Source organism: Mandrillus leucophaeus, unplaced genomic scaffold, assembly GCF_000951045.1.
Source record: "Mandrillus leucophaeus isolate KB7577 unplaced genomic scaffold, Mleu.le_1.0 Scaffold488, whole genome shotgun sequence".
NCBI classification, from domain to species: domain Eukaryota; kingdom Metazoa; phylum Chordata; class Mammalia; order Primates; family Cercopithecidae; genus Mandrillus; species Mandrillus leucophaeus.
The window spans coordinates 190286-211003 of record NW_012105231.1 but is presented as its reverse complement, the minus strand read 5'-3'; the positions used below and the strand labels follow the sequence as shown (position 1 = coordinate 211003).

Sequence of the window (20718 nt, the reverse complement as noted above, 5' to 3'; positions counted from 1 at the left end):
CTGTGTCACCCAGGCTGAAGTGCAGTGGTGCAATCTCAGCTCACTGCAACCTCTGCCTCCTGGGTTCAAGCGATTCTTTGTCTCAGCCTCCCAAGTAACTGGGATTACAGGCCAGCATGCCTGGCTAATTTTTGTATTTTTAGTAGAGATGGAGTTTCACCATATTGGCCAGGCTGGTCTCAAACTCCTGACCTCAGGTGATCTGCCCGCCTCAGCCTCCCAGAGTACTGGGATTATAGGTGTGAGCCACCGTGCCCAGCCTGGGCTTCAGTTTTCTTATCTGTAATAAGGGATTACTAGTGGTATCTGCCCCATAGTCTTATTTTAAGGATTAAGCCAGATAATAAATGTATAGAATTTAGCACAGTAACTGGCACATAGTAAATGTTTAATAAGTGGAACTCAGTAAATATTGTTGCCATAATTTTGTTCTTAACCAGCAAGTGTTTGATGCTATTAGGCATTGTTATTAAATACTGGAAGGTGTTTCTACCAGTGATTCAGAGGGTTTTCTGTATCCAGCAAGCTTTTAATACAGCTTCTTGTATTATTCTCCCATATAAACTTGTAATTACTCTCTGAAAATACAGTTGATTTCCTATTGATGGAGAACAATAATAGTAGCTTACACTTAGTGCTTACTGTCTGCCTGGCACTGTTCTAAGTGCCATACCTATATTAACTCCTTTGATCCTCATTTTACAGATTGGGTACGGAGGAGGTTAAACAACTTGGTCAAAGGATTACAACAGGTAAGTGGTGGAGCCAGGATTCTAACCTTGGTACTCAGTCTGGCTACAGAGCCCATGCTCTTTCTTAATCTTTGTGTTCTTCTCTTTACTTCCTAAAGAATGGTAGATGCATTTCAAACATCCTGACATCTTGGCTGCTGAGGATTCTGTATGGAAAAGCACCATGAGGTCTTTAATGCTTGGTTGGAAGGAGAACTAAAATGAACAGTTGTGTGTGCTGTAGGCATGGGCCTTAGGGCAGCTGTATATTTATCATCTGGGTCAGACTGTACATTGATGATCCTGCTTCACCACCATAGAATCCAGACCCCCCGTAGGGCCATGACTAGCCACAAAGTACCCTCCCTGTGGAATGCCTGTTTGAACTTGAACTACTCCCTCCTTGCATGGTATCAAATCCTGCGGATCCTTGGAAGGCCACCTTAAATTACTTCCCACCTGGTGAAGCAGTAAACTTTAGTGCTCTTCGATTAATCATCATGTGTGGTGATATGACATTTGCAGTATCATCTGTTACCATTATTTAAATTTGAATATCTTTATGTCTTGGCTCCTCATGTTGATTACATGTTTCTTGCAGGCAGGGAACTATATCTTAAATTTTTTTTTTTTTTTTTGAGACGAAGTCTCACTTTGTTGCCCAGGCTGAAGTGCAGTGGCGCGATCTCAGCTCACTGCAAGCTCCACCTCCCGGGTTCATGCCATTCTCGTGCCTCAGCCTCCGAGTAGCTGGGACTACAGGCACACACCACCATGCCAGGCTAATTTTTTGTGTTTTTAATAGAGATGGGGTGTTACCATGTTAGCCAGGATGGTCTCGATCTCCTGACCTTGTGATCCGCCCGCCTCGAGCTCCCAAAGTGCTGGGATTACAGGCGTGAGCCACCGCGCCTGGCCTTAAATGTTTTAAAATTTGCTTTAATGGCTCCTGGAAATATTACCAAGTTTTGTGTGTGTGTGTGTGTGTGTGTGTGTGTGTGTGTGTGTATTTGTATGTATGTATGTTTCTTTCAGTCTCATATGTCTGTCGATAATAGAATATCTCTGAAATTCAAACATACCTAGCCTCACAAACTTAGTCCCAAAGGTACATGCTGTGTTTTTGCAAGAAGGTGGGCAGTCCCTAGTCGGCTGTTGGATTATGTGCATTGTGTTGGGGTAGTAGTTGCTGCTAATTGCCTGTCTGCAGCTCCTCAGAACCTGTTGTTGCTTCCTTTTGAAACCTTCCTTGATTGCCTGAGTTGCTGTTCATCCTGCATCCAGGCCCCTCCCTTAGGCATGTGACTCACGGGTTTAAAAGACAGTGCTGTGTGGTAATTAACTACCTACCTCTCATCACATAGAGATGAGAACTTAAATGTAGGCTTCCCAGCTAAAACTTTCTTCCCTGTGTGTTTATCCACCCACAGACATGTAGCAACGCTGTCTCACACCTGGCCTTTTGGAGAAAATATTGCTAGACTTATTTCTCTTGTTTGAAATCGCTAGTTGACATATTCCTCTACAAGTGATGGATTTTACATAGGTGCTTTTAATTGAAAATAATTTTATTTTCTGTAACTTCTAGAGTTTTGTTAGTTTATTGATGCACACATCTTGGGTGGGTGACAACTGGGTTTTTTGTGAAGATAATTTTAAGTTTTTAGTAAATAACAATTAAGTATTACTTGACAGTTTAATTGGACTCAATTCTGACATGACCCGTACATCCTTAAGGGGACAGATGTTTATCATTTTCTATGAAATGTAATTAGTTTTTCAGGAAACTTTGTCCACATAAAGGAATTGATTCCATCCTTACTACCTACTTAGCAATCCTGAAAAATATTGTAAATACAATCTTAGAGTACGCATCATTAGGAAATAAATCTATTTTGAGAAATAAATTTTAACATACACTATTAATAATAGGACATTTAGAAATGTTATTTTCTAAATATATTAGAAATAATAGGACATTTAGAAATGACATTTTTTCTTGCTTTTTGTTTGTTTGTTTGTTTTGAGACAGGGACTCATTCTGTTTCCTAGGCTGGAGCGCAGTGGCACAATCATAGTTCACTGTAGCCTCAACCTCCTGGGCTCAAGCGATCCTCCCACCTCAGCCTCTGAAAGTGCTAGGATTACAGGGTTAGCCACCAGCATCCAGCCAAGAAATCCCATTCTAATGTATTAGTGTGGTTTTATCTATTTTAGCGGTGTAAAAATCTTTGTGAATTATATATAGTATAATTGAATTGCCAAAATAAACGTCCTTGCCCTCAAATTGCTTATGATACTGTTTCTGAAGCACAGATATAATCTTTTGACCTTTTAAGCAAAAATTAATTTTTCATTCAACTTTCTTTTTTTTTTGAGACAGAGTCTTGCCCTTTTGCCCAGGCTAGAGTGTAGTGATGCAATCATGGCTTACTGCAGCCTCAACTTCCCAGGCTCAAGTGATCCTCCCACCTCAGCCTCCCGAGTAATTGGGACTACAGGCACGTGCCACCATACTTGGCTAAATTTAACATTTTTTTGTGGCGATGTGGTCTCGCTATGTTGCCCAGACTGGTCTTGAACTCACGGGCTCAAGTGATCCTCCTGCTTCAGTTGCCCAAAGTACTGGGATTACAGGTGTGAGCCATCATGCCCGGCCTTTTTTTTTTTTTTTTTTTTGAGACGGAGTTTCGCTGTGCTCCCAGGCTGGAGTGCAGTGGCGTGATCTTGGCTCACTGCAAGCTCCGCCTCCTGGGTTCACGCCATTCTCCTGCCTCAGCCTCCGAGTAGCTGAGACTACAGGCGCCCGCCACCACGCCCGGCTAGTTTTTTGTATTTTTAGTAGAGGTGGGGTTTCACCATGTTAGCCAGGATGGTCTCGATCTCCTGACCTCGTGATCCACCCGCCTCGGCCTCCCACAGTGCTGGGATTACAGGCTTGAGCCACCGCGCCCGACCTATGCCCGGCCTTTCATTCAACTTGTAACTCACAATTTCCAGAAAAAAGCTTTGAAATTACTGATGGAGGAAAGATCTTTGGGACTTGCTTATAAATGTGTTAATATTTGATTTTAATAAGCTCTGTCATACTAACACTGTTTATTAAGCTTTGTGGTAAAATTACTACCCATAACTGAAGAATGAAATACGTATTTTCTGCAAATTGTTAAAAATTTATAAATTGATAGAAAAATTGAATGAATAGTGAACACCGTTGTGTCTTTCACTAACTCAGCGGCTCACTTGCTAACGTTTGCCTCATTTGCTTTCTCTTTCTCTCTGTTTATGAAGACATACTTTTTTAATTCCCCGAGCCATTTGAAAGTAACCTGCAAACATCTTGACATTTAACTCCTAAACATTTTAGCACGTGTATCTTAAGAACAGGGTTGTCTTCCTGAAGAGTTACATTATCATGCTTAAGAGATACGGTATTAATGCAGTATTATCTAACATATGATCCCTATTTAAATTTCATTTATTTTCTTCCCCAGAACAGTTCTTTATAGATGTTTTAATTTTTGATCCAGAACCGAGGGAAAAAATGTATCTATATCTATAGAGAGCTAAATATATCTATATTTGATCCAGAAACCAATCAAGGAAATACACACACACACCCTTTTGGCTGTCATAGTTCTTTAGTTTCCTTTACTTTAGGATAAGCCACCACCCAGCAGTGGTCTTTTATGAAATCTCATCATGTTTTTTCTTTTCTTATATAAGCTATCCCACAATTTGCTGATTATATTTCATGCCTAGATTAAAATAAAAATATTTTGGAATGAATATACTATATAGATGGCATTAATTTTCCATTATATTACATTAGGAGGAGAAGTAACTTTTTTTTACATGTTGTTTTTTCTGCTGTATAATAGTTCAGTATTTGTTTTAATATGCTGCTGTTAAAGATTTGTGATACTGTGTCCTTAAATTTCAAAACAGAATTTTGTAGTTTACTCTTAATTTTGTTAGTATGTTATATTCCAAAATTATAGAAAGTGCTGTAGTAGACATTTATGTAATGTGGGCATACATTTAAATTTTAAAAAATCTTTTAAATTGTTAAAATATTAACATTTAACCGTATCTGCTCTAGATAGGTTTAATTTTACAAGGATCTATCTACCGCTCTTTCTATCTATAATGTATATATCCATTTTAAATAATAATAATAATACATGAATAAATCTGGCCCAACCTTCTATCTTAAGAAATGTAACAGCAACTTTGAACTCCTTCAGCCCTCAAGACAATTACTCCTCCCTTCCCAGAGGTAACCATCCTCCTAAATTTGATGCCATTCCCTTAGTTTTTTCTTAAGTTTTACCACATCTGTGTTGTCTCTTTCACATACTTTTTTTTTTTTTTTTAAGTTTTCTTGTTTTTGAGCTTTATACAAATGGAATTATTCTGTATGTATTCTTCTTGGACTTGATTTTTTTATTTAACATTACAATTTTGAGATGTCATTTATGTTGACATTCTTAGCTGAGGTTCATTAATTTTCATTATTAGGTGATATAATCCAAATTATTGGAATATGGAATATGTCATGAATATACCACAATCCATTTTACTGTTGCTTTACACTTGGGTTTCACCTAGTTTTTGGTATGGAAAAAATAGCTTTAAATATTCTTTTGCGTGGTTCGTGGTAGCTAAGTACAAAAGGTTCTCTAGGTTATATACATAGACCTGGAATGGTTGAGTCTTGGGTGTGTACACCATCAGCTTTGCTAGGTATGGCAGAATGTCTTCTTTTACACAGTTGTGGAATAAACCAAATGACTTCAAGAGGAGCAAGTTTGTGAGAGGATGGACAAGTGAGATAGTGAGTTACATTTCGTGTGTTTTGAGTTTTAGCCTATTTAGTTAGAAATGTTAAGTAGGCATTTGAGATGTGTTTACTTTTTTAGCTCCACCCATCTTTGTTTTTTCGTGGGTTTACTCATTCAGGTGTGTCATCTTTCCCTTCTCCTTAAAGTGGTCTTTAAAGAAAAAAATTGTAATATCATGGTGCAACAATTACTTGATCGTAATAGAAGGTGTGTTCAGTTTTTATATCTTCAGTCTCAGGCCATCCATCATATGCAACCTTTTTATTTTTCTGGACCTTGAACCACAGAACTACATTAAGCTAGTTTGCTGTTTTCCAGGGATGACATAAAGAAGTGGGTAGAGGGTGATGCTGTTAGCAAGTATGCATTCCAGGTAGTGGTTCACAAAGGGGAGAAAACCTAACAGAAAGATGGGTGCAAGCTAAAACAAATAAACCAGTAAGTAAGTAAAAAACCACAACACTCTTTCGTGATTATTTAGATCTGAAACAAATAGCAGCATGTATTAATAGTCCCTGATGATTTCACTGTATTGTAGCATAACTCTGGTATTCATAATGTCAATTCTGAATTTCTTTATATGTTGAGAGAGTGTAATCATGCACATTTTAGCAGATCTGGTGAACTGCTAAATCTAGAATCACTCCCTGATAATTCCTGACTTAATAGTAGAAATTTAACTGTTTTATGTGGTGAAATTATTCTGGGAAGCTTGTTCCATGGGACTTTTACTTATTAGCTAATAAAACAAATGGTCTGTTGATACTTTCTCAAAAGCTCTGTAGAAAAAAAAAAAAACAAAAACAGGTGATATACAATATATTTCTCTACTGGCTGAATTGGATTTACTTGGAAAAGGAAAGAGGGTGTTATCAAAAAATTTAAATGTCTTATTAGCTTCATAAATTGTAGAGCAAGAATGAGAATGTGGAAGTGTTTTTATGCTTCATTGTTGGGAAGGATAAATTACAAAAGAACATAGAGCTGGGTGATTATCTGGGGTTCATTCTGTTGCAGGTGCCACCCCTAGAACAGATTGGCACTCCCCTCGGAATAGTCACCCCTTCACGGAGCCAGAGCAGGAGGGATACAGAGGGAAAGGGCCCTTTCCCAACTTCAGACTGAGCACCCAGAAGTCGACCCGGGACTGCTGTTTTGTTTCTAGGAAACTGGAAACCTTGGCAGAATTGAAATTTCCTAGGTGATTTTTTTCTTCTTTGCTTTCCAAAAAATAAACTTGTATGTACACACATATATATACACACTCACACCTACATAAAAGAAAGATAATTTCAAAGAAATACTGTATCTCGTATAGTCCTTGAACAGTTATTTTACTATTCAAAGTAGGTTCTTTAAAATTTTAAATTTGAAATAAGTATGGATTTACAGAAAATTGCAAAAAAACAGTAAGGAGAGGTCCCTTGTGCCCTTCACCTTTCCCTTAGTGGTTACTTCTTAATACCCACAGCACAACATTAAACTAGAAATTGACATTGGTACATTTTGTGTGTTTAGTGCTGTGCTGTTTAAACATATATGTAGTTGATTTGTGAACCACCGTGGCATCAAGACACAAATGCTACCACCACCAAGATCTCCCTTATGCTGCACACACCTGCCCCATGGCAGCCAGTAATCTGCTTTTCATCTCTATGACGTTGACATTTCGAGGATGTTAATAAATGGAATCACATAGTATGTGACCTTTTTAAATTAGCTTATTTTCACTTGGCCCAATTCCTTGAGATCTATCCAAGTTGTGTGAATCAACAGTTCTTTCTTCTTTATTGCTGAGTAGTATTCTATGGTTTGTTTAACCGTTCACCTTTTGAAGGATAATCTTTTCCCCTAGTTTTTGGCTTTTAACAGTAAAGCAGCTATGAACATTCATATTCAGTTTTTTGTGTGGACATAAAGTTTTATTTCTTTGGGAGAGGTGCTGTTGAAGAAAAGAAATTATTCAGTGACACTTGTTAAAGCATGGTAAGGAAGACATTATTCAGGATCATCCCTGTAAGTGTAGGGACCACTACAAGAGTGTCTTACAGTGGGTGGGTAGAGAGCGTGGCCTCAGTGCTGGATGTAGCATGGGCAAGTGGGAATTTGCAGCCAAGGAGCTGGGTGAGGGCCAGTGGATGGAAAAATTCTCGAGAGGAAACATCAGGTGTAAGGGGTTTCTGCCTAAACTGACCTTAACAGGATTCTTTCTTGCTAAAGACAGGCCAAGGTGATCAGATATCTGCTGGAGGGTGGCAGAAGATGAAGAGGGTAATCAGATAAAATGATGGGAGGTTTGCTAATCTAGCTTAGGAGAGTTCTTTGCTAAAACAGGAATTTACAAGGAAGTACACAGATAGGCCTGGGAGAAAGTTCAGGAGCCTGGCTGATTTGACCAAGCAAAGAATCTTTGCCAGAGCCCAGGGGTGTGCAGTTGGTGGCTTACCTGTAAGTAGCTGTGCCATTTTACTTGCTCGCTGGCAGTATATGAGAGATCCAGTTTCTTCACATTCGTGTCCACATTTGGTATTGTCACTATTTTTTTTTTTTAGCTGTGCCAATAGGTGTGCAGGGATGGTTGCAGCATAGTTTGGTTTGCATTTCCCTGATGTCTAGTAATGTTGACCATATCTTTTCATGTGCGTATTTGCCGTCTGTGTATCCTCTTCAATAAAATGTCTCTTTATATTTTTTGCCCATTTTCTAGTTGAAATTTTTTTCAGTTGTTGAGCTTTGAGATTTCTTTATATATCCTAGATGAGGCTTTTGTCACATATATTGTACAAACATTTTTAATTTTGTTGAAGTTCAGTTTATCGTGTTTTTTTTTCTTTCATGGATCATGTTTTTGGTGTCATTCCCCATTCCCCATTCCCCACTCTCCACTCTCCAGCCCCAGATGGCCATGAATTTACTCTCGGTCTCTGTGGAATTGCCTATTCTGAATATTTCCCATAAATGGAATCATATGTCTGGCTTCTTTCACTTAGCATATATTCAGGCCTTATCGGTGTTGTATCATGAACCAGTTTTTTTTAATGGCTTCATTTATTTTTATAATTGAATAATGTTCCACTGCATGAATAAGACCACATTTTGTTTAGCCATTTGTCAGTTGATCAGCAATTAAGGTTGTTTTCGCTTATTCGTCTACACCAGTACAGCTGCGTGTGTACCCTTCAGCCCTGCACCTTCCTTATACAGGATGCACAGATGTACGCATGCGAGCACCTGTGTGTACAGTTTTGTTTTCTTTTTTAAATAGTGGAGGATTAACTTATTTTGTAGTTGTTTTTTTTCCTTCGATATTTAGGATGCCTTTTTATGTCTATACAAATAGATATTTATCTCATTCTTTTAAAACACTGTATAGTGTTCAGTGTGGCTGCTTAATTGATCCTATTCTAATAAACATTTATTTGACATTGGGCAACTTCCTGTTTTTATTTCTTATATAACAGTGGCACCAGGCACAGTGGCTTACGCCTGTAATCCCAGCACTCTGAGAAGCCAAGGCAGAAGGATCACTTGAGCCTAGGAGTTTGAGACCCGCCTGGGCAACATACAGAGACCTCATTTCTACAAACAAACAAACAAAAAATTATCCAGGGTTAGTGGCACTTGCCTGTAGTCCCAGCTACTTTGGAGGCTGAGGTGGGAGGATCACTTGAGCCCAGTAGGTCGAGGCTGCAAGGAATTAGGATCACACCACTGCACTCCAGCTTGGGTGACAGAGCAAGACCCTGACTCAAACAAAAAAATAGTGACACTAATCATCCTTGTACAAGTGTCTTTTTGGTGCATAGCTAATTTTATCTACTTTTGGATTTTTCTCTTCAATGCCATTCATCATTAACTTACTTAGAAGTGTATTGATTATCTCCTATAGACCAGGCACTGTACTGTGAATCAGACTCTAGGGATACAAACACTAATAAAATGCTATACTCGAGTTTTTTGTAAAGACGATATACCTATAAATAGGTAATCATGGTTCACTGTGATTAGCACACAGTGTGTTATTACTAAAATCCTGTGGAACAAATAACAAAGGAGTGTGGAGGATTAAAACAAGGGAGGGGATGCTTGAGGTGGGTCTTCGTGAGGACAAATGGAAGTTCATTTGGGAAAATGTAAGAACACTGAGTTTTGAAATAGAATTGCAAGTGTGAAGAAAGGGACCAGCACTGCATAGGGTGGCATATTTAGGAAATAGCAAATCCATAGTTTAATACAGTCATCAGGAGGCTGTTGGGCAGAGATTGTAGCAGAAGGTAAGGCATGTTAGGTTAAACAGATTGAAAGCAGATTATAGCAGTCTGTGAATGTCCTAAAGAATTTGGACTTCATTTTGTACATCATTAGAAATAATTGAAAAAAATGTAGGCACAGTTAAATTTTTTAAGTTTAGTAAATTTTTGTGCTGTGACACTTTATCACCTCCCACAATCACCCTCTTCTACCTCCTCATCTAGGCAACCACTGCTTGTTTTCTGTCTCTAAATTTGCTTTTCCTCAACATTTCATATGCATTGGAAACATGTAGTATGCAGTACTTTTACATTGGCTTCTTTCACCTAGTGTGTCTTTGAGGCTCATGTATGCTGTAATGTGTATCAGTATTTGTGCCTTTTTATTGCCTGATGGTATTCCATTCTGTGGTGATGCCACACTTTATATGCTCAGCAGTTGATGGATGTTTGGATTGTTTCCAGTGTTTGGTTATTATTAACAAAGCCGCTATGAACATTTGTAGATAAATCTTTGTGTGGGCACATATTTCTCTTGGGAAGAGGAAATTTTGAATCTTGTGATGAGTTTATGTTTATATATAACTTTAAGAAATTGGGGCATAGTAGCTCATGCTTATAATCCCAGTGACTCGGGAGGCTGAGGCGGGAGGATTGCTTGAGCTCAAGAGTCAAGAGGTCAAGGCTGAAGTGAGCTATGATCGTACTACTGCACTCTAGCCTGAACAACAGAGTGAGACCTCACCTCTAAAACAACAAAGAAAAAAAAGTTTACAGACTATTCTCCAAAGTGACTGCATCATTTTACAGTCCGGTCAGCAATGTATGAGGGTTCCAGCTTCTCCAGATGCTCATCACCACTTGGTATTGTCTTTTTGATTATGCCCATTCTAATGGCTATATAGTGTGTCTCATTGTAGTTTTAAGTTGCATCTTCCTAATGACAGGATGTTTATAATCTTTTCATGAAGCAGTTATATTTTAGAAACATGAGTCCAGTGGATAGAGGTAAGAATGGAGGTGAACTACATGAAAGATGAGAGCCTACGCCAGACAGCATGTATAGAGATGGGGAGACATTTTAAAGGTATGTGTATCAGCGTTAGAATGAGCAGCATTTAGTAACTCCCGAGTATAATAGATGAAGCAGAGGGAGGTGGGGCTTGTGATCCCAGGATTTTAAACTTTGGCAATTGGGTTCTTCTTGGCTAATGGTGCTGCCATTAGCCAAAAAGTGACTACAGGTACATAAACAGATTTTGTGTTGGTGAATGATGGCTTTTATATTGATCTTGTTCTCTTGGTGTGCCACTGGAATAAACATTTAATAGAGTGTTTGGAAATATGTATCTAGTTCAAAAGAAGGATCTGGCCTGAGGTATGAATTTAGGGGAGTTTACATTGTGTAGGGAACAACTAAATTCATGAAAGTAAATGATGTATCTGTTCCTAAGTCACCCTATCTGCTGAGTTACTTGTGGCAAGTTGTTTAAACGCAAAAGAATTTAATATGAAAAGATCCACGTTAAGATGATTCTAGGATTAATTCATTCAGGCATGACAGCATCACCAAGGACCTCAGGTTCTTTCTATCTTTTAATGCTGCCGCTGTTCTTGATCTGTTGGGTTGTCCTCATGGTCCAGTTCTTGTTTACACATTCAAACCCAGAATTGCATGCAAAAAGGCTGGGAGCATGTGTTTTTGCCTGGGTCTTTTTTCGTCAACCAAGAAAACCTTTCCTAAAAGCTCCCTAGCAAATTTACTTTCTTGTCTTCTTGGCCAGAATTGCATTAGGTATGTGTTACCAGATTACCCGCTGGCAAGGGGAATGGAAATTGTCACAGCTGGTTCAGACTGCAGCTTTCTAGCCCAAGTATCTTTTACTGTTATCTCTTCTGGAAGAATCCTTTTCCCCTTGCCTTTTGAGTCTCTTCTGTAGTTGAGATAGGTTAGATTTTCCATGCAACCCAGTTTTATATCACTTAGTTGTTACTATTCAAATACTTCACAACAGCAAATACTTGCCGAAATCCTATACTCTGTCATTCACTGTGCCGGATTCTAGGATACAGAAATGAATAAGAAACTTGTAGTTTGACATAGATATAAGCTTAAATAGAAGAGTGCTATGATAGATTTGTACACTAAAGTTCTTTTGGACTATGAATTTAGTACGACTGTTTATATGTTTGCTTTTTATGAGTAAAGGCATCGCGAGTTTCAAAGTCAGACTTATATTCAACTTATAAATGAACTTTTGGAAATTTAGAACACAACCCATTCATGAGTTGATGTTCCCTTTCTAGTTAGATGGTTACATGTTTATTATAGGAGTGCATGGTATACTAGCCTAAATTAACTGTTCATTTGAGTTATTTAAAGCTGAAACCACATTATATTTTTCTGGAGCATAATGTTTGCGTTTTCTAGTTAACATACCAAAGTAACAGTAATATCTTTAGTTTAAGAACCTGACTGAAATGTTTGTAAAATGTAGATTGTTTCGTAATTTGGCTTTTTGTTTTTAATGGTCATATGAATGCAGCTATCGTGTTTGCAGTATTTGTACAGTGCATAGGGTACTTTTTCTGGGTGCTGAGAAGGGAGGAGAAATGATAGGGAAGAGGGGATTTGGAGTAGCCAAAGGAAAAAATGTGCAATCAGTGTTGTTGATTCCAATGAATTCTAAGAACTCCATCACATCTTGATATCTGGTACAAGCTCAAAGTTAATCTTAAATTTTGGCTTAGGTCATGGCCGTACGTGCTGGCTACTTGGGAGGCTGAAGCAGGAGGATCCTTAGAGCCTGGAAGGTCCAGGCTGCTGTGAGCCATGATCGTGCCACTGCACTCCAGCCTGAGTGACAGAGTGAGACCCTGTCTTTAAAAAGAAAACAAAACAAAACAAAAAGTTTCCAGGCGTGGTGGCTCACCTGTAATCCCAGCACTTTGGGAGGCTGAGGCGAGCGGATCATGAGGTCAGGAGTTCAAGACCAGCCTGGCCAACATGGTGAAACCCCATCTCTACTAAAATACAAAAATTAGCTGGGCATGGTGGCGCATGCTTGTAATCCCAGCTACTGGGGAGGCTGAGGCAGAAGAATGGCCTGAACCCAGGAGTCAGAGGTTACAGTGAGCCGAGATTGTGCCACTGTACTCTAGTCTGGGTGACAAGCAAGACTCTGTATCAAAAAACAAAACAAAACAAAAAAGTGTTTTGGCCTAGATTGACTAAAAGAATATTTAAACTATTATTTTCTATAAAGCAAATCATATTAATAATAGAAATTAGAGGGTGACATTCTGAAACCTTATACATAACTGGTATGATATCCATAATCAGTGCTTGTCCTTGGATTCTGCATGGGTAGTGAGCTTTAAATAAAGTATCTTGTTAGTTTAAGATTGAACCATTTTAATAATTTTGAAAACCAAGATGGATATGTACATTTTGATGACAAGAAAAGATGTTTTGTAAGGGAAATGTGGGATTAAAATGAACTTTTTGTGTGTGTTTACAAATAATTATTAATGTTGAGGAAATTTTTGATGTTAGCTCTGAATTATGAATGTTAGAATATATTTAGAAACGTTTGATTTTCATTTTTTCCATGTCATTGAGAAGCTTGGATATGTTTTTTTAAAGAATTGCCTTCTTCTTAATGTGTTTTCTACAACTAATAGTCTTAGAAATTTCAGACACAAAATCTTTGAAAAAATGACTTGTACTTACTTAGCGTTTTGTTTTAACTAACACCCCTGGTGGTGGTTGAACCACAAGTTCATAGTGTTAAAAGCCTGTGGTAAATTACCCAGTAAGCTAAGTGATTAAAGTTGTTTGGAACATTTTGCCCATGTATGTCCTATTTTTATGTGTATACATATTTATAGATTTGTGCTCATAGGACTATAGCACTATATTGCAAAGGTCCTAACCTTTACTTTATTCACACAACTTCTATTGTGTGCAAAGTGACTTGCAGATCTGTACTGTGGAGCATATCGTTTCCTGTGTCTTTTGTTTACCTCTGAGTAATGAAGTTAAATCTTACTTGATTTTCCTTAGCTAATCTATGTTATGTTATGTTACGTTACGTTATGTCACGTTACGTTACGTTACAGTTCTAGGATACATGTGTGGGACTTAAATTCAGTCTTTAGGAAAGGTTTTCTAGGCCGGGCACAGTGACTCATGCCTGTAATCTAAGCACTTTGGGAGTCTGAGACAGGTGGATCACTTGAGGTCAGGAGTTCGAAACCAGGCTGGCTGACATGACAAGACCCTGTCTCTACAAAAAATATAAAAATTAGCCGGGCGTGGTAGTGTTCGCCTGTAGCCCCAGCTGCTTGGGGGACTGAGGTGGGAGGATTCCTTAAGCCCAGGAGTTTGACACCCGCCTGGACAACATGGCGAAACCCCATCTCTACAAAAAATATAAAAATTAGTTGGGCATGGTAGTGCGTACCTATAGTCCCAGCTACTCGGGAGGCTGAGGTGGGAGGATTCTTTGAGCCCAGGTGGTGGAGGCTGCAGTGAGCTGTGATTGTGCCACCACACTCCAGCCTGGGCAACGGAGCCAGACTCTGTCTCAAAAAAGAAAAGAAAAGATTTTCTGAAGTTTATGTTGAGTGTTTGTACATGTGGGAAAACAGGGAAGAACAGATTATCTGGGGTTTTGGACTTTGAAGATGGGGTGTTTGAAAGCTCTTTTGGTTATGTTATTCTCTATTTTTTAAACTTTAAATTTAGCCTGAAGCCTAAAACTTTTTAGCCAAGAAAACAATGTTTTAGTAAATAGTGCTGTAATAAACAATAGTTGGTAAGTTTACATGTTAATTTTATAATTTGATACATTGGAAATATCTGGTAGAATTAGAATCAGGCTATATATATATGAATATATGTATGTATATATATGTTGTGTATGTGTGTGTGTGGTCAGGCTGGTCTTGAACTCCTGACCTCAAGTGTTCCACTCACCTTGGCCTCCCAAAGTGCTGGGATTACAGGCATGAGCCACCGTACCCGGCCAGGCCATATATTTTTAAAACAGACACTTTGATGGACTGTTTTTACTTTTTGGGGATAAATTAATTTGAACTTTGTTTAATACAGTGATTGCCTCCTCTCTCTTCCATACCCTTAGGGAGGAATGGAGTAGTTGGCAAAGAATGGCTTTGGGGGAAAATCTCCCTATGCCATTTCTAAAATGGAAACAGTGCATTTCTTCTTTTTTTTTTTTTTTGGAGACGGAGTTTTTCGCTCTTGTTGCCCAGGCTGGAGTGCAATGGTGCTATCTCAGCTCACTGCAACCTCTGCCTCCCCGGTTCAAGTGATTCTTCTGCCTCAGCCTCCAGAGTAGCTGGGATTACAGGCATGTGCCACCACATGCGGCTAATTTTTGTATTTTTAGTAGAGACAGGGTTTCTCCACGTTGGTCAGGCAGGTCTCGAACTCCTGACCTCAAGTGATCTGCCCGTCTCAGCCTCCCAAAGTGCTGGAATTACAGGCATGAGCTGCTGTGCCTGGCCTGCATTTCTTTTCTTGATTAGTAAAAGGGAAATTAAAGATTATGAGCATTTCAGAAGAACACGAAACACCAACTCTTTATTTTTACCTTCCCTCATTTCTCTGAGGGACAGCCTGAGAGTTTTATAGTCATATGAAGACTCTGAAAAATGTTAGAGACCTGGCTAAGTTGTGGGTAACTAGTGCATTGAGAAGACTGAAAGGCTCCTGAAAGCAGACAAAGCATTGCTAATTGCATTCAGGGTCAGGCTGTCTTTAGCCAGACCATGAAAGATACAGCAGCCTGTCTGCTGAGTGGAGACTCTTGTCTTTAAGAAAGACTGCTACCTGATACGCTAGACCGTTTCAGGTTGCCGTCGTTTACATGAATTTAGTCATTATTGCCAAGACTGCTAAACCTCAGTGTGACACAAGTGATACTTCTAAATGGACTTGAAGACAAGGTATTTGACCTTGCAATGGGGCATAGGCAATGTTCATACAGCTTTTAAAATACGAAACAGAATACTTTGCTATTTGAAGTTTCCGTTAAAAGATTGAATGAGATTATTTTTAAGATCGCTAAGTAAACAGCAGACATATCTTTAAAAATTTTTTTTATCACTTGACCCAGGAGGTGGAGGTCGCAGTGAGCTAAGATTGTGCCACACCACTCCAGCAGGGGTGACAGAACGAGAACCTGTCTCAAAAAAAAAAAAAAAAAAATTAACCTTTAATAGTTTCTATCTTTTAGATTTATGAATGCTTGCCCCTTAAAGGGTAAGGTGTTAATGGCAGTACTAATATACGGTAGTTTAGACCTATTCCACGGACTTAGCTCAACCAGTGCAATTAAGTCTTCACCCTCACAAGTCCTCATGTTCTAGGTAGAATTGTGGCTGAAATGAAAACTGGTTATGAGACTTTATAATAAAAAAGTAGAAAAGTGATATTAGCTAGATGATCCAATATATTATTGTCTAAGTAGGAATCTGAATATTGTAGAAATGTACGTTTTGGTGCTGCTTCTAGCTGTTCCTGTTCTTTTTCTTTTCAAATTGAGATGAGATTTTTTTTTTTCTGTAAAGCTTAAGCTAAGATAGGAATTTTATATGGAAGTACTGTTCCCACAGAACTAACTTTACAAATATAAAGCTTGGGCAGAGGTTGAGGAACATGGTAAAGTGATAGATTTCTTAAAAACTAGAAATTTTCGTTGACTTTACTTTGGAAAGGTATAGTTGTACATGTGAAACACTTCTAGTATTGCTTCTACATGTATTATTCTGACAGTGTTCCTTAAGTCTTAAATAAGTTCTTTTTTTTCTAAACAGACTTATGAAAATATGCATCAGTTTAATACTGTCTTGGAATTCATGAGATGGAAGCATAGGTCAAAGCTGTTTGGAGAAAATCGGAAGTACAGTTTTATCTAGCCACATCTTGGAGGTAAGGAAAAGAACATAATTAGAATAATACGAAATTTCTCATTTTTTAATAGTTGAAAATAATCCTTCTGCATTGTCACTTTATTTGAGCGTTCTTCAGTTTCTTTGTAACATCACTTTATGGTAGCTTTTTTAGTTTCCTTAATCATCTTTCTGATGAGTTCATAAATAATTCTAATATATTTTCCTCATAAATGTTGAACCGCTTCAGGAGTGAAAGGTATTTATTTCTTACTAATCACTTTCATAAATCTCCTTTTGGAAGATAAGCATTAAATGATTTATATGTTTATTTTTTTCACCCTAAGTTTGCAAGGCAGAGTTCAGAAGCACCTGTAATCCCAGCACTTTGGGAGGCTGAGGCAGGTGGATCACTTAAGGCCAGGAGTTCGAGACCAGCCTGGCCAACATGGCAAAACCTCGTCTCTACTAAAAATGTAGAAATTAGCTGGGCATGATGGCGTAAGCCTGTGATCCCAGCCACCTGGGAGGCTGAGGTGTGAGTTGCTTGAACCCAGGATGCAGAGGTTGCAGTGAGCTGAGATCGTGCCACTGTACTCCATTCTGGGCAACAGAGCAGGACTCTGTCTCAAAAAAAAAAAAAAAGAAAAGATTATATTGAAAAATGAATGTTTATGTTATTCTGAAGTTTTTATGCTTTTTAGAATTCAGGATTTTTTTTTTTTTTAATTTTTTTTTGGAGACAGGATCTTGCTTTTGTCACCCAGGCTGGACTGCAGTGGTGTGAGCATAGTTTCAACCCCCTGGGCTCAAGCAATCCTCCTGCCTTAGTCTCCCACATAGCTGGGACTACAGGCACACATCACCATGCCCAGCTAATTTATTTTTTTATAGAAACAGGATCTCATTATCCCTCTGTGTTGCTCAGGCTGGTCTTGAACACCTGGACTCAAGTGACCCTCCCTCCTCAGCCTCCCAAAGTGCTGCGATTACAGGCATAAGCTACCACGCCCAGCCCAGGATAATATTTTTAGCATGTTAGAATAATAGAGCTTTAGAAATAGAATTTAAAGAGGTAGGAGCTGCCAGAAATAGGAGGAAAGAAGCCATCCTAAGACAGTATGTACAGGGAAATCAGGCTTACTGTTTTAAAATCCATTTAGAGACTAATGATCAGGTAAAAGGTTTGAGTTCATTAGGGATCTACATTTTAAGAAATAGATAGGATGTATAGTTTTGTGAAGCAGTCTACGCTTAACACTTCTGGAGGTTGCAGGCTTTGCTCGCTGCTTCTGTTAATACTTGCAGCATTCACTTGCCCTTCTCCTGCCCGTGCCAAACGGCTGGATTAGCTCTTCTGAAAAATACTGTGACTCTCAAATTCTTTTATGAGGTTTCATATTGTTTGATTGGTAGAGCTGTGGTCATTTTTTTCTTTCTCAGTTCTTTTGGTTTCCATGACTGTATGCTCTTCTGATTCTACTTATTTAATTACTCCTTCACCTTTTTTCCTTTCCCTTCTACTTTTAAATAATAATGACCTTCCCCAAGGTTTTATCTTTGAAATTCTTCTATTTTTTTTCTTATGTCTTTCCTAGTCTCATTATTTCCACAGTTGTCTCTAAAATGATCTCTCTCAACTTCCTATCTCAGTTGTGGCATTTTCTCTAAGCTTCAAGCCCATATTTTCAGCTGTTTACAGAGGGCTCAGCTTAGTGCCTCAGACTTCTATTATCTAGCACATCATTCATCATGAGCTCTGCACCCGCTATTCCTCCTTCTGTTAACGGACCTCTTTGTCACCCAGGCTCAGAGTCTTAGTGCTGTATCGGATTCCTCATCATTTGCTTCCTACCCTTAGGCACAAGTGAAGTCCTATCAGTTTCACTTCTCTGATGTATCACAAATATTTGAATCCTCTCTTTCCGAGTCCCCCTTCACCATCCAAGTTTAGGTCCTTACATTACATTTCACTGAAAATATTGCAGGGATCTTCCAACTTGTGCTTCTTCTCACTCGTACTTCACTTTACATGTTGCTGCCAGCTTAAATTATCTTAAGAGATAATTTTGCTTGTATTGTCGGTGACAGTTTGCCTGTCTGCCAGAGTAAGGACAAATTCCTCTAATTTTAAAGATAGCATAGCTTTGCCTTCATCTGTCCATTTCTTTCACCCTTTAAGCATTTATTAAACACCTACTGTATGCCAGGCATTGTGTTAGGTCAGAATGCAAAACATTAAATAAAAACAGGTTCCTGGCTATACTCAAAAAATAGTCTGTCTAGAGATGGATGAGCATGAAAACAGTTATTTAAGTGCAATCTGAGAAGTGCTATATTATGATTGAAATGATTTATTTGATTATTCCACACTTTATACATAGATTATAATTATAACATCATGGTACACCCATAATTGCATACAGCTATAGTTTTTCAAAAAAAATTTAAAAATACGAGTGACCATGTCAAAAAAAAAAAAAGTGTATTGGCATCACCTAGAAAGACTACACCAATGTTGTGAGAGGAGAGAATTGTCAGGCAGGCTTCAGAGAAGAGATAATATTTGAGCAGAGTCTTGATGGACGAATAGAAGATTGCCGAATGGAAACTGGAAAGTGTAATACTGTAAAATACATATTTGGTTTTTGATGCCATTTCCTGGCATTCAAGTCTTAAAATCCATGAAACCTCTGAAGTGATGTCTTTTTGTATGCTAATGAGTTAACTAGTAGATGGCAGCCCGCTGGTTAGCTTTAGGTTGGGGGCTGGTCAGCAGAAACACTAAGGCAGGATTAGAATCAGAACTTTCAGTTCCCACCCCCCCAACCCCCAACATTTAGGGAGGGGAGAAGGGCAGAGGGTTAAGTTGATCACCAGTGACCCGTGGTTTAGTTAGTCATGCCTACAGAATGAACGTTCCATAAAAATCCAAAAGAACTGGGTTCAGAGAGCTTCTGGATAGCTGAACATGTGCAGGCTCTGGTGCCCTGTACATCTCTTTATCTATTCTTTGTAACATCCTCTATAATAAACCTGTAAACATAAATGTTTCCTTGAATTCTGTCAGCCGCTCTAGCAAACTAATAGAACCTGAGAAAAAGGGGTTGTGGATACCTGGATTTCTGGCTGGTTGGTCAGAAGCACAGGTAAAATAACCTGGGCTTGCCATTGGCATTGGAAGTGGGGACCACCTTGAGGATTGATCCCTCAACCTGTGGGATCTGGTGCTGTCTCCTGGTGGATAGTGTCGGAATTGAATTGGAGGTTCCAGCTGGTGTCTGATGCATAATTGTCTGCTTGCTTGTTGGTGGGGAGAAACCCTCACACATTTGGTAAGAAAAGTCTTCCCTGTTGATTGTTTTGGTGAGAGGGCAGAGGAAAAATAGTTTGAGTGTTTTCCATACTCACAGAAGGCAAGGGAATTAATTTCATGCCCAGAACCCAGAGCGGGGTGGAGGCAGAGCTTGAAAGTGTGTAGAATGTACAGAAGATAGAATAATTTTTGTATGGCTTGAATTTAGAATAGGAGAGAGAGTTTGAGGGACAAGGCTGGAAAGGACCTTATGAAGAATTTTGAATGCCATGGCAAGGAGTCTAGACTTTTATTTTGTGAAAAATGAGCAGTCATTGAAAAATTCTAACATTTAAAGATATTTTGGATCATAATTTTTTGTTAAAATTAATATGGTGGTTGTATTAGTCAGGTTTCATGCTGCTAACAAAGACATACCCAAGACTGGGTAATTTATAAAGTAAAGAGGTTTAATGCACTCACAGTTCCACGTGGCTAGAGAGGCCTCACAATCATGGCAGAAGGTGAAAGGCATGTCTTACATGGCAGCAGGCAGAGAGAATGAGAGCCAAGGGAAAGGGGAAACCTCTTACAAAATCATCAGATCTTGTGAGACGTATTCACTACCAAGAGAAGAGTATAGGGGAAACCGCCCCCATGGTTCAATTATTTCCCACTGG

At 38.7% G+C, this 20718-nt stretch overlaps 1 protein-coding gene across 1 annotated transcript in view; it reads left to right on the top strand.

Annotated features, from left to right (window-relative positions):
- BMPR1A (bone morphogenetic protein receptor, type IA) overlaps positions 1-20718 on the top strand; it is a 169355-nt gene that overhangs the window by 70054 nt on the left and 78583 nt on the right. The window contains exon 2 of the mRNA XM_011995389.1: positions 16669-16783. The gene's annotated coding sequence lies outside the window, so the exon portion shown is untranslated. The remainder of the gene's footprint in view (positions 1-16668; positions 16784-20718) is intronic.